The sequence below is a fragment of the Psammomys obesus genome, unplaced genomic scaffold (assembly GCF_907164565.1).
Source record: "Psammomys obesus unplaced genomic scaffold, mPsaObe1.curated_primary_1811, whole genome shotgun sequence".
Taxonomy (NCBI): domain Eukaryota; kingdom Metazoa; phylum Chordata; class Mammalia; order Rodentia; family Muridae; genus Psammomys; species Psammomys obesus.
In genome coordinates, this window is record NW_026596463.1 from 3,659,101 (window position 1) to 3,673,918 (window position 14,818).

Below are 14,818 nucleotides of genomic sequence, written 5' to 3' on the forward strand. Positions count from 1 at the left end.
CTATCTATCTATCTATCTATCTATCTATCTATCTATCTATCTATCTATCTATCTATCTTTTTCAGGTTTCTCTGTGTAGCTTTGTCCTGGAACTTGCCCTGTAGACCAGGCTGGCCTTGAACTCACAGAGATCAGCTGCCTCTGCCTCCCAAGAGCTAGGATTAAAAGCGTGCGCCACCCCTGTCCAGCCTCTTTTTAAAGAGATCTTCTTTTTGAGGTGGTGTTTAGAATTGGATGAACACTATATGTGCTTTTATATATTTTTGGGAAGAGGAAAGCTGTTTTAAGCATCTATTCTTTGTACAAATGCACACACTGTGAACATTGTTTTTCTCATGGAAACAAATGCAGATTCGGAAACTGTTTTCCTGTAAAGTTGAGAAGCTGTTGGCATAATCTCTCTTCATGGCCACATACAGCTGTTCTTTCTAGCCAATCACTGCTGCTGTTATGGGCACCACTCTTAGACCCTTTCTCCTCCATGTCCAACTTTGCCAGTCAATGCCAGTAGAGTAGAGAGCAATGATTAAATGCCACAGCATCTTTTATGCATGCATACAGAGTAGCGAAATCCTGTGAGAGCCGAGCTCAGGGCTGAAAGCACAAGTCTCTGCCATTTCCCGGGAACTTCTCCCCTGAGCTGTAGTCACAATCCCCTTCCTGGAGAGGCTTCAGGTGCTCTCCACAGTGTCACATGCTGATGTGGCAATTCCATTCAGAAGGCCCAGCGCGTCATTTCCGTGGCACTCCTTTTTTTCTCTCTCTCTCTCTATTTAATGAAGGGCAATGACCCAAAGATCTGAAGGGGTTTCCCAGGTTCCTCTAGAAGAGTACCATGGGAAAAGTGCAGAGTCCCCAGGCCAGACCCACAGATTCATTTCTGGAGGTAAGATATGATAAGCTGAGCTTGCGATAGACTCTTCAGTCATTACTGCTCTTCCTGACGAGCGTTACCTTTCAAAGTTTGCTTAAATCTCTTTGAGGCCCTGTCTAGCTCTGTAGCCCTGGCTGGCCTGAAACTCTCTATGCAGAGCAGGCTGACCCCAAATTCCACACACATTCCCCCTTCCAAATGCTGGGGTTTAATGTGTGTAGAACCCACGTGGTGGAGAGAGCAAGCTGACTCCTCTTTTCACTTTCACAAATACACACGTAATTAATTAATTAAATAATAATAATAATAAAAACACCAAACCACAACGCTTTTTTTTTTTTTAATGGTGACAGTGGTGCTGTCCCTGGTGCTAGGGCTGCCTCAGGCCCCTCAGCACGCGACTGAGTAACCACTGCTGTCCCTCCCGTTGTTTTCTTCGTGGCCTCCCTCTCTAGCCCTTGTACTGAGCCTATCATCACCCTCTTAATCAGCCCTCTGTTGACCTTGTAATTTTTTTCCCCATTAAAGTCTGAAGAAACAGTCTCATTTGTACAATCTTGTTTAGGAATGGGTGTATATGTGCCAGGGATGGATAAGCTGTGGAGTTGTGGGCTTTGTGATCGTGAGCTATGCTGCATGGGATAGCCTTGGCTACACAACCGTGCTTATGCAGTTTACTTGTTTCTGAATGACCTTGTTTCTGAATGTTAGCGGAGGCACGGCCCCAGGAGAGCACCGTTATCTCTCTGACAGTTTAGTTCAAACTCACACAAATCTCAGCTTTCATTTCTTGAGAATGAACTAAATTGTGCTTGAAGTGACTGTCTCGGCTTAAGTGAGAACGGCTCCCATGAGCTCATATGTTTCAATACTTGGTGCCTCATTGGTAAGGATAAGGTGGTGGTCTTTTTGGAGGAGGTATGTCACTGGGGGCAGGCTTTGAGGTTTCAAAAGACTTGCGTCATTCCCAGAGGCTCTCTGCCTCCCGCCTGCAGCTTGAGATGAGAGCTCTCAGTCATCTCTGCTGCACGGTACTTAACTCCACCACCCCAGACTCGAACCCTCTAAAATCCTGAGCCCAGTTAAATACAGTTACTAATATCCAGAAGTTTTGGTAGATATTTGGAGAAATCTGCTTGGAAATCTTAAAAAAAAAAAATCCACCAACAATCCTCCAGGGAATCATTTCGAGCTGGCTTCAAATTGTCTGGTTCCAACTTAGTGAACCGACATGCTGGAGGTGATGTCAGGAATTAAAAGGACACACAGTCTATTTGGCATTGGCGGGGAGATCCAAACGAGGCCTGTCTCAGAATGACGGGAAATGAATACTGTTCACAGTTTCTCTGCTTGAGGATGTAGAGAAGTCACAGAATTTGAGAGATGGCAGTCATCTTTACTTTCTCTAGGACAGGGCTGGCCCTGGGCTAGTCCTGGTGTAGTCCAGGCACTGAGGGCCCCTGCCCTTGCTGAGCAGTGAAATTTGGAAAGCCAGACCTTCCCCCATTTGAGTTCCTGGCCAGCCGGCGCTGGTGCTGAAAGTTTCTGAGAACTAGACTCCTCACAGGTGCTCAGCAGCCCTTCTTCCGGCACCAGGTCTTGGCTGGACCAGGACATACTTGGCAGAGGTTATTCCAGTGGGGGAAAGTGGGGGGAAGGGACGGAAAGGGGAAGTGTTACTGACAGAGGAAGCAGGCAAAGCCCGTGTATAAGACCTGGTTAGGATTGGGGAAGGGTCCTAGGAAGGGGCTGGACTTTGGTAGATTGACGAAGTCATATGGAAAACTCCAGAAGGAAAATAAGCCTACTAAAAGGATACTACTAATCTTATCATTAGCAAGTGATTGAATGTATTCTTTCCTTTCGAAACCCCTCAGGCTCTGGAGGTGGCAGTTAGCCCCAAATTACAGATGAGACTGAAAGGTATTGTCTGCTGTGTGGGCCTATGATGCAGCCCGGCTGTCTTCGCCGTGTAGCCTTCTCTTTCACACTCATGAATAACGAGCAGAGAGCAGTCTTGAATTACCTGCCTCCTTCTTCATTTTGCCCACAGTTAGAGTAAGAAGTGCAGTGGGGAAGCACTCAGAGAAGATGGTAAAGATTTAGCAGACTGGCCTTTTTGTGCAGGCTGGCTTCTGATAAATGGAAGTCTATAAGCTGAGGTGTTTTGTTAAGTTACCTGCATAATGGGTCCTGAATCTGGGTAAAACAAGACCTCCCAACTCACTTTTCACCAGTGAAGCTGAAACCAGATCTGCAGAGGTGAAAGGTGCAGGCATTAGCCCAGTGATAATGGATTTCCAGATGGCTGGTCCAGCTCCCTCTCTGCCTTTGGACGGTGACACTGGCCAATCACTGCTTTCTGTCCCTGGTTCCTGAGATAGTGTGCAGGTAAATGTTGCATGGACAAGACCACCATCACTCAGGGATCTTCTTATAAAATCCACCCACTGCAAAATCACTCACTGGAGATTCTCAGATGGGACATTTTCTGTGAAATCTGAAGTTTAAAGGAATCCACCCGATCCCCTTGTGGGGCGGGTTAACATACACACAGTGAGGTAAAGGAAGAGTGGGGGGAGGGGATGGGCTATGGGAGTGGTTCTGTACAAAGCTTGCACCATCGCCTTCCCGAGCACTTTCTCTCACAGAGGTAATTTTAGAAGCAGTGCTGTGAGTGACAGCCGGAAAGGTGAGGGGAGTATTCTTGATGGAACTGTCATTTTCTCCTGGAGAAAATGGTTATTTTCTGCTCTGTTTTATGTAAATGTACTTCGTCTCTGAGGGTCTTCCTCTTCTGGTGAATGATTCATCCATCTGAAGAGGGGAGATGAGTCGGGACCCGTGGAAATTTTGACATCCTTGGACGTTTCTTTGACGTTTGCTTTAAGGAGATTGATCCAACAGAGGGTGGTAATTACACCTCCTTCGTGTGGGCTGCATGTGTGTTGGCACAGGAGGGGATAAAGGAGGGTGCAGGGGTCCCCTGTTGAGGTGGCTCTCTCAGGAACGGTTGGAACTACATCATGTACTTGTAGAAGATGCTCTGTTGAAACACAGTACCAATGTACAATGCATGTACACCACTGAAATTTTTAAAAAGAAAATTACTGAAGTGAAAAATTACCAGTTTTAAAATGCAAAGGGGGAAGGGGGCTGCAACAGGATGGCTCAGCCTGAAAAGGCACTTGCTGCCAAATCTTTCTTTTCTTTATTTTTATTTTATGCATAAAGGTGTTTTGTCTGAGTGTTGGAACCCCTGGGATTGGAGCTACAGATGGTTGTGAGCTGTCATTTAAGTGCTAGGGATCAAACTTCGGTCCTCTGGAAAAGCAGCCAGTGTCCCTACCCCACTGAGCCATTTCTTCAGCCCCTAATGACAAGCCTTCCCATGTGGGTTTGTCCAGGACCCACAGGTAGAAGGAGAGAACGGATGTCTGTAAGCTGCCCTTTGATCTCTTAGGATGTGCTAGGGCATGAGTGCATACAAAATAAATAAATGTGTAACAAATGCAAAGGACCCCAAAGTTCATTAATGCATATTGACTAGGCATATATTCATATAGATATGAATATACACCAGCAAAATATTTTCATGATTGGAATGCATGCATGTGTCTATGTCTATGTGCACATGTGGGGGTGGGGTATATGAGTGCACACGCAGGTGAAGGCGGGAAATCGGCACTGGGTGCTTTCCTCAACTGTCCTCCACCTTATTTTTCTGAGATAAGGCCTCTCACTGAACTTGAAGCTCTCCAGTCACCAAGACTGGCCAGCCAGCAAATCCTGTTTTCCCCTGCCATGTGGTAGGAGGGTGCTTCCTGCATGCTCCCCAGCCATTGGAGCCACTTCCCTAGTCCCCTGCACTAGTATAATCGTAACAAGAAAAGTTGCCTTGGGCGGTCTGAAGAGCAAATCATTTGGATATCCTCTTTATATCAGAATATAGAACACTGCTGTGAAAGACACCCTGGAGGTGCCGCCCTGAGAGGCCAACTCACTGCAGTGCTGATGCCAGCAGTTTAGGGGGCCGGACCACAAACAGGGCACCCCAGGCACAATGGTGCTACTGAGGTTCCTGAGATGCCAGAGATTTATATCTCCAACAAGCCTGCAGCAAGACTCAGGGTTAAGTGGGAAATGTGCAAACTCAAAACGCTGCTTTTAGGTTTTTCAGAGAGAAGAGTTGACATCATTACCTGTCACTCCCATCTCAATATTCGCCATGCCCATCTGCAGAGAGGTGGCTCCAATCCAAAGTGAGGGCAAAATAGGAGTTGCTGATAATATGTGCCTCCTGATTCCACAGCTTTCCTCTTGCACAGTTTGCAGTTAGACCTATGCACGAGTTTGGGGCCGTAAAAAGCACTGGTGTTAAAAAATTACAAATAAATTTGCCTGCTTTCTTTTTAACTTTGTTCTCAATACAATTTAGACATGGAGGAGTTTGAATAGCTATGGATGTTCTCTTAGTCTTTCTGGTTTCATAGTTTTCTCTTGGCAATGCTAAGCAAGTACTCTACCCCTAGCCACCTGCCAGCCCTCACAAACAGGACAAGGACATCACCTATTCTTTCAAATCAACAAAATTGTCAATGAGCGCTCATTTCATGACATGCTCAGAGCATGCTACCATCTTCTTCTCTTCTAATTCTCCAGAGCCTACGAGATAAGGCCTTCAGTCTCCAGGAACTCAGCTCTGCAAGGGAACTGTGAGTGAAGGAAGTTTATATTGGGAAAGCCCTTGGGATCAGCGCTGATGGCGGCTGAAGGCCAAGATGGAGACAGAAAGAGTGGAGGGAAGAGGGGAAGTGCTGTGCTGGAAAGGCTTGCAGTGAGGATCTCCCCTCAGCACAGCACACCTCTCTGCGGATCCCGGAGCTAGACCTTTTAGCCCTCAGTGTAGTCCATCGGTCACTGGATGCCAGATGGCCATGGGAGAGGTGTGATTCTGGGAAGGTTTCAGTTTCGAGCTCTGCTGTCAGTGTTCCCAGCAGACATCAGCATTAAAGTGTGCTACCTGAGCAGCCCCCCAGAGCAGGGATTATCTCATTTTTATAGCAGAAAATGGAGGCTCTTAAGAGTTTAATAAAATACCCCCCTAGCCACAGCTTCCTAACGGAGGGGCCAGTTTGGTTCCTGTGTAGTTTGGTTCCTTGCTCTAAAGCATGGTTTTGCCTTTCAATTACTACTAACTAGTAAGTCATGTCCATTTCAGAAGTGAAAATACATGAGTAAGCTTGTCTTTTGTTAACTTGACACAAACTGGAGTCATTTGAGAAGAGGGAACCTCAACTGAGAACACACCTCCATCAGATGGGCCTGTAGGTAAATCTGTGGAGCAGTTTCTTGGTTAATGATTGCTGTGAGAGTGCCCAGCCCACTGGAGGCTCTGCCACCTCTGGGAAGGGGGTCCTGGGCTATATTAAAAAGGAAGCTGTGTGAGCCGTAGAGAGCAGGCCAGCAAGCAGCATCCCTCCACAGTTCCTGTTTCCGCTTCTGCCTGAGCGCTTACTTTAGTTTCCGTCAGTGATCCATTATTCTCTGGGTGTATAGGCCACGTAAATCCTTTTCTCCTCAAGTTACTTTTGGTCATGGTTTTCGTCACAGCAACAGAAAACAAAGTAGGACGACGAGTGAGGCGGCTTTGAAGAGAAGGGAATAAGCAGATGTGCTCAAGGCACGTCTTTCTACTAGCATTGATCACTCCATGCATGTGTGCGCGTGCGTGTGTGCGTGAGTGTGCGTGCGTGTGCGTGTGCATGTGTGTATGTGTTAGAGACTATCAGCTACCCACTCTTCTTCCTGGGTACATGGCTGATGCACACCTTCCTCCAGGCTCCTTCCTAAGATCTCTGAGCATCTTGGGAACGAGGAATAACCCTGGGGACGGAAGCTGAAGTCTCCACATCTTCTCGGCGTCTCGGGGACTCCACAGAGAGGGCTCTGACTCGGAGCCCTCGCCTTGACCTGGTTGTTCTGTGGGAGGAAAAGGGCACACTTAATCTCCATGTCCCCGAGGTTTCCTGGGGGTGTGGGCATATGCTACAGGAGCTTGGTTGCCTTGCGGTGCAGTGTGACAATGTCTTTTTAAAAAGCAGGATGAATGAAAACTGTAACACAGGGCTTCTTATTATTGGAGAAGTGTGACGTCACCTAGATATGAGGCACAGCGTCTACAGAACTGGCTAAACATTATTCTAGAGGTTTCTGAGAGTGTGCCTTTATTTCTATTAACTCTCTTCATGAACGGTCTTTTGTTTTCTTGAGATAGTCTTACTCTGAAGCCCAGACTGGGAACTCACTATGCAGCCCAGGCTCACACTGAACTCACTGTACTCCTCCTGCCTCATCTTCCAAAGAACCTGCATTACAGGTGTGGGCCTCCACGCATGGCTTGTGGGCATTTGCTTGGAGTGAGAGTGGCATTCTCCTAGGCATACTTTGAGTCAGCAGATACACCTCCGTGGCGCTGGTGGGGCTTATCCAAACTGTTGACTATGCTGAGAGAACAGAGACTGAGCTCAGCAGCTGCCTTTCCTGGCAGGCCTTCAGAATGCCCTTGGACCTCAACTACAGTTATCTTCTGAGTCTCCAGCCTTCTGTGTTCCCCCTGCAGGGTTTCTGAACTCTGCAACCTTCACAGTCACCAGAGAAAATTCCTTGTGGTTGTTGTTATTGTAATGAAAATTCTGTGTTGTTGTTATTGTGGTGGGTTTTTTTTTCAGAGGTATAGATCAAACTCAAGGCATCTTGATATGGGGTAAGCACTCCATCACTAAATTGTACCCCAACATATAGAAACATGCATGCACGCGCGTGCGCACACACATACGCACACACACACACACACACACACACACACACACACACACACACGTGCGTACTCACCTACACACTGTTTATTCTTTTTCTCTGGAGATTCTTGATTAACACAGCCAATCACCATCATTTGGAGAATATAAATGAATAATATCTACCCCGGGGATGATGACATCTTCGTAAGACACTATGAAAATCAACCAACAATGATTTATTAATTAGCATAAAGTATACTAGAACTAATGTTTTAACTGGTGACATGGATTATATTTATTGCTGGTTAAGCAGATTTATGGGTGCCCATTACCCTTGCAAGAATGAGATGTAAGGACAAGTCTAGTCTGGTAGCCTTATACTCTGTTGGGTTTCGCCATGTTTTTCTCCAGACACTGGTTACTCTACAACTGTTAACTTTTCTGCCTTGTGCTTGACTCCAAGTGAGTCATTCATGGCTAGAGTTGGCTGGGACAAAGAAGAGGGACTTGACCGGTTTCCAAGGACAGGCTGTGTGACCATCATTGATGTTTAACTAATCAATATCATGCTGCTGGCACTTGATGTGGGCTGTACTTTCATTTCAGCAGCATGCGCAGTTCCTCTTTCAGGATCTCAAGGCTGTCACCCTTTCACAGATAGAACTCAACACTGTTGAGCAGCTTAGATAAGTGATGTAGGGCAGTGTGGGTAAGCTCCGGGATGGTGGCTTCGGACGGCCTGAATTTTAATCCTCCACTCACTGAATGGCTTCATTAACACCATCTTCCTTGACTCTTGGGGACATCACACAGGCTAGTGCGTAGGACTGCTCACTCAGTGACCAAGTATCCTGAGGAGGTGCTGCCAATTCTTCCTGTTGTTCCTGGGTGGTTCTACACCACAGAGGCTTTCTGGGAAGCAACGGGCAGCACCGAGCACCATGACAAAAGCTGAGCAGTTCTGATCCCTGTGTTTGTCACTTGCAGTTATTGAGAAACAACACTATTTGATGATGCAGGAGGACAAGAAGTACAGGTACTTGTGACCGAGAAGCTTCAGATTAAGTCTATAAATGCCCCTGTGCAGCATCTGAGCTATTTTGAAAGTATGTGAAGGTGTTGATGAAGTCACCTGCTTGGGCTGCTCTAACAGAATGCCGATCGGCTTCAATGACTGGACTTCATCTTCACAGTTCCGTAGTCTGGAAATGTAAGACACGGTGTTAACATGGATGGTTTGTGGTTCTCCTGGACTTATAGGCAACTTCTTTGACCCGGTGTCCTTTGATGGCCTTTTGAATGTGCACATGTACCTGATCTCTCTTCCTTTTCTTATAGACACAAATTCTGTTAGATTAGGATCCCATCCTTCCAAGCTCATTTTGTTTTCAATATCTCTTTAAAGGCTCTCTTCCAAAATCTGGGGAAAGGGGTAGTTGACCTGACAATGGGCTGAGAGACAAGGCTAAATATGTTTTCTTGATATTGGAATTTACTACCCCAAAGAGAGTCAGGAGGGCATGCACACTGTTTCTCACAGTTACAAGATTCCATTTTCATTTTTAAGAGATTACTCATTGCAGATGTGGGAGAAACTGCTCCAACCGATACTCCTCACCTCATGTGTGTGCCTTGGTGTATCTGCAGAAGAAGCTGAGCAGACAACACTCCCTCCATTTATACGTAATCTCTTAGTCTATTCTCATCTGTTCTGGTGACTTTGATGTGAATTTTTGTCACCATCCCAACCGGGACAGCGAGAGGACACTGTCATGGTGGACATGCTGCTCCCAGCCCGTTTTCTGTCATCTCAGCTGTTGTGGTTGCCACTCACACTCAAGGACGCCCCTTCATGCCCCTGCCCACAAAGCTTAGAGTGTCTGGCATTTAAATATTAATAAGTGGTTGTTATTGTCATTAGAAGGCCAATCTCCCATTCCTTGCAAAAAAAATGGTAATGCTAACATATTATGCTCTGGGATTGACAGTCCTGACATGTGACATGCTCATTGGTATTCACTCGGTGCTTCAAAACCACTCTGTAAGCCTGCTGATTCTTTTAATTAAATAGCTGGGGAAACATCTACCATTATCTTATTTGAACTTTCAGGACTGTAATTGCTGGTTTCCTACACTTTTTCTTTGCTTTTTTTATGTATAAATAAAGCCTTTGGTTTTCAATTTTCCTGCAATTCTTCTGTATTCATAAATACTACCCTTCTTGACAGTTTTTTTTAATCCGCTCATTTAAAATGAAAGTTTATTACTTTATGTTTCCGATGCAGTATTAAAAGACAGATTGCTGTAATTTCCCATTATTAAGGAACTGTTACTAATAAATGTCGCGTCCTCCGTTACAAAACAGTAGAGTACACTCCTCCCTACCCCTGTGTAAGGTTCATTATTTAGTACCAGTGAGGCTGTAGTATTGTTTGGTAGTTGATCTCAGGAACCCATTCTTTCCAAGCAAACTTGATGAGGAAATATGGTCTCTACAGTAGTAAGAAGTGTTCTGCAACTGTCAGAATACAGGCAGTTTATGGATCACCTAGGAATATCTTATTTTCTATCTGTAAAACAATGCTTGTTATTATGGGGTTTGGATCTGTATGGTTACAGGATGATAAAAAGGAAAGTTTGGTTTTTTTCTTCCTCCTAAGAACCTACTGTTGATAGATTGTTCGTGGCTGATACTAATTGACTCATTCAAAAGCCTTGAATGTCCAGTGTATTCTAAGGATTGTTCTAGACATTGAGAATAACGGAATGGCCAAAGCCAGGCAAACAGCCTCATCTCACAGAGCCGAATGGAGAGAAGCTGGATGGCCCTGGTTGGGTGTTGAGGAGTGGGAAGGAAGTAATAGGGCTGTTGGTACTCTCTATCATACCTTTGTGCAAATTAGGAAATACACGCCCTCCCCAAGACGCTTTGCTGAAATGAAATGTCTGGATGTACAAGTCTTTGATGTTGTGTCCTCTTGAAAAACACACCTAGCAGCACCACTCACATAATGAGCATTGCTGTGGCTGAGAAGCCAGGCTTCTCTAGCAGAGGTGACATGTGAATAGGGATCTGAGTGACACGAGGAAAAGGCCTTGCAGATGCTTAGGGGAGAAATAGCTCAGATAGAAGAGAGAAAGTGCAAAGGTCCTAGGCTGAGTGTGTGATAGGGCATTGAAGACCCATTATGGCTGGCTGAGAGTGAGAGTCTAGAACCTGATATAAAATGAGATTGGAGAACTGGAGACGGGATTAGGAGCTAAAGGAGGGGGTGGGGGGCAAGTCAAGAAGGGCCTTGTGGGCCATGAGAAGAACTTGGCATTCTGGGAGATATAAAAGGCAACCAGAGGGTTTGGATGAAGAGTAAAATGATATGGAGGCAGAAGTTTCACAGGTACGCCAGTTAGTGACCACTAACACAACCCTGGCAAGACAGGTAACTGTGGTCCAGGCAAAACAAGCAATGTCCGCCACATCTGTCCTCTAGGTGAAGACCAGAGGAGTGTTAAGATCACAAATGGAGTGTGTGAGAGAGAAGCCTCTGGGAAGTTCCCAGCTTTCCTGAGCATTTGGAGCAGAAGGGTGACCGTGGATGAACCGGCAAGACTTCAAGGGGAACAGACTTAGGTGGCAGTTTTAGAGTTTGCTTGGCAACACTGGAGAAGCATCAGCATCTAAGTGGAAATGTCAAACAGATGAGTAGACAAGGGAGTCTGGAGAGCAAGGAAGGGGACACTGGAAATGACTGTACTAAGAACAGGGTACCTGCCATTGCAGGCTAGCTGTGGAGGTAGAATGGCTTTAGGGGCTTCAGCAGGACCGGCAGCTTGGTGGGGCCCAGCTATCTTTTCAGCCTGGGATGCCAGCTGCTGACCACTCAGAGACTGGCTTGCTGCTGCTCAGGGGCTGATCCACCAATGGGGCTGGTGTCAAGAGTGAAATCATTAGGTGCAGATACGGCTGCTTGCACGAACAGCACCATGGGCTGTGTAGTAGCCCTTAGGAAAGAGACAGGAAGCCGTGGAGATTGTTTGCTTTTTTGAAGTCCCATAGACACTTCTCTGTAAAGTTGTTATGAAGGCAGAAGAATATGAGAACATGTCTCCTAAGTCTCTGACGTACTTCAATCCACAACTGAAGGGGAAAATTAACAAAAAAGGATATGTGTTTTTATGTTTGAGAAATATAGTCTGTGATAAGCTGCAATTATGGGGGAAGAGGTGTTTGTGGCTCAACATGGCAGCCCTTTTGCTTTATACATTACAAACGTTTCATTCTGGAAGTGACCTTCCCAGGAAACCTTTCCTGAGGACTCTGGTAGTTTATACCATTCCTGAGCCATAAGAACCTCTTCCCTCAACAGGAGCTCCACAAGGAGAGCAACAGAACCAAAAAATCTGGGTCCAGGGATCTTTGCAGAGACTGATACTCCAACCAAGGACCATGCATGAAGATAACCTAGAACCCATGCACAGATGTAGTTCAGTCCCCAAGTGGGTTCCCTAGTAAAGGGGAGCAGGGACTCAGTGGCTGGCTCTTTGATCACCTCCCCCCAGGGGGGGCAGTGAGGTACAGCCTTGCCAGGCCACAGAGAAAGAGGATCTAGGCAGTCCTGATGAGACCTGATAGGCTAGGGTCAGATAGGAGAGGAGGTCCACCTTTATCAGTGGGCTAGGCGAGGGGAATAAGGGGAGGAGATGGAGGGAGGATGGGACTGGGAGAAGAAAAGGGAGAGGGCTACAGCTGGGATACAAAGTGAATAAATTGTAATAAATAATTTAAAAAGGAAAAAAGAACCTTTTCCTTTGATTATATATGTAAATAAGTATAGGTAATATAAATCTATACATTATATGTGTATTAGAGTCTGAAGAGAGGGCTTCCTGAGCCCTCCTTGTTGCATAGGTGTGAAGCCCTGAGTTTGGACCTACTATTTGTGCAAAAGCTGAGCATGGCAGTGTGTGTCTGTGATCCTGGCAGTGGCAACGACAAGGCAGGAGGGTCCTGGGGACTTACTGAGCAACCGTGTGACCCAAACAGCAAGTGCCAGGTCACTGAGAGACCCTGTCTCAAAAAATAAGGCGGAGCCAAGCATAGTGTCATCTGCCTTTAATCCCAGAACTTGGGAGGAAGACAAATCTCTGTGAATTCAAGACCAGCTTGTTTACACAGCAAGTTCCAGACCATCCAGGGCTAGAGAGTGAAACCCTGTTCTGAACAAAACAAACAAACAAAAACAGGTGGAATGCAATAGAGGAAGACACCTGACCTCAATCTCTGGCCTCTTTATGTGCACACATGGGCAAGTACATCTGCACACATATGTACACACACACAAATACACGTGAGCACACAAACACGCATACACACATTTGAAAATTTAGTTAAATGTGTATGTAGGGCACAAGTGTAATGCCAGTACTTGGAAAGCTGAGGCAAGAGGGTCATGTGTCAGACTACACAATTTAGTGAGATCCAGTCTCAGAAAACCAAATTAAAGAAATGGATGTTTAAGACTATACTTTCAGGGATCATTTCTATAGTTCGCTACTAGAGAAGTTTCTCTGATCGTGTAGAGCACCCGATCATCCTGAGTGAAATATCCCAGAAGGAGAAAGACAAACACGGTATATATTCACTTATATAGACCTATAAGATATAATAAACATAATGAAATCTGTACACCTAAAAAAGATAATCAAGAGAGTGGACATGGGGTAAGATGATCAATCCTCGTTTAGAATGACAGATGGGATGTGCATTGAACGTATGACAGGAGTCTACTGAGCTCATTGGAAAGACTCTAACTAGCAGTGTTTTCAAAACAAAGACTCATGACCAAACCTTTGGCAGAGTACAGGGAATCATAAGAAACAAGGGGAGTTAGTCTGATGAGGAAAGGATAGGAGCTCCACAAGGACCAAAGATATCTGGGCACAGGGTCTTTTCTGAGACTGACATGCAACCAAGGACCATATATGAATGTAACCTAGAACCTCTGCTCAGATGTAGCCTGTGGTAGCTCAGTAACCAATTGGTTTCCCATAGTGAGGGGAACAAGGACTATTTCTAACAGGAACTCAATGACTGGCTCTTTGGCCTCCCCACCCCCCAAGGGAGGAGCAGTCCTGTTAGGCCACAGAGGAGAGCTTTGCAGCCAGTCCTGAAGATACCTGATAATACAGGATCAGATGAATGGGGAGGAGGTCCCCCCTATCAGTGGACTTGGCAAGGGGCACGGTGGAGAGGAGGGAGGGAGGGAGGGACTGGGAGGGAATGAGGGATTGGGACACGGCTGGGGTACAGAGTTAATAAAATGTAACTGATAAGAAAAAAAATAAAATACAAAAAAAAAAAAAAAGAAATGGATGTTTACCTTCACCTTGTAACAGTTACATGTTCATATTAATTTAGAAAATACAGAAAGTGTCTGTGAGAGGCGTTTTCAGTCCACTGTCCCTAGACGACCATTGCTTAGAATGCAGTGTTCCTCCCTCGCTGAAACAGAGAAATCGCCCACACGCATGCGTCTACATCTCACTGCTATTTTGAACTTAAGCTGATTTATCTATTTGGAGTATTTAAATTGTTTCCAGGGCCTCGAGAGTTGGCCAGCGGGTAGCTGCTGCCCAGTACCCACATGACTCATGACCATCTGTAACTCCAGTTCTTGGGGGTCCATTGCCCTCTTCTGACCTCCACAAGCATCAAGCACACATGTGGTGAACAGACATGCATGTAGGCAAACACATTTTAAACACTGAGTTGTTTCCAGTTGCGGCCACTGTAGATAATGGTATAATGAACATTTTTGTGTGTAAGTCTATGCAGGCTGTTTGATGTCACCTGACACAAGCTAGAGTCACTGAGAGGAGGGAGCCTTGCCTGAGAAAGTGTCTCAGTAATATCCTGGTGTAGGTAGGTCTGTAGGGTATTTTCCTAATTAGTGACCAGTGTGGGAGGGCTTAGCGCATTGTGGTGGGGCTATCCCTGGCTGGTGGTCCTTGGTTCTATGAGAGAGCAGGCTGAGCAAGCCATGGGGGGTGAGTCAGTAAGCAGCACCCTCCATGGCCTCTACTTCAGCTCCGGCCTCCAGGCTCCTGCTCTGTTTGGGTTCCTGTCCTGGTGTCCTTTGATGATGAA

The 14,818-nt window shown here is 45.9% G+C and overlaps 1 pseudogene; it reads left to right on the plus strand.

Annotated features, from left to right (window-relative positions):
• The first annotated feature begins 13,187 nt into the window (after positions 1-13,187).
• Positions 13,188-13,288, plus strand: LOC129670058 (small nucleolar RNA U3; annotated as a pseudogene).
• Positions 13,289-14,818: the final 1,530 nt, after the last annotated feature.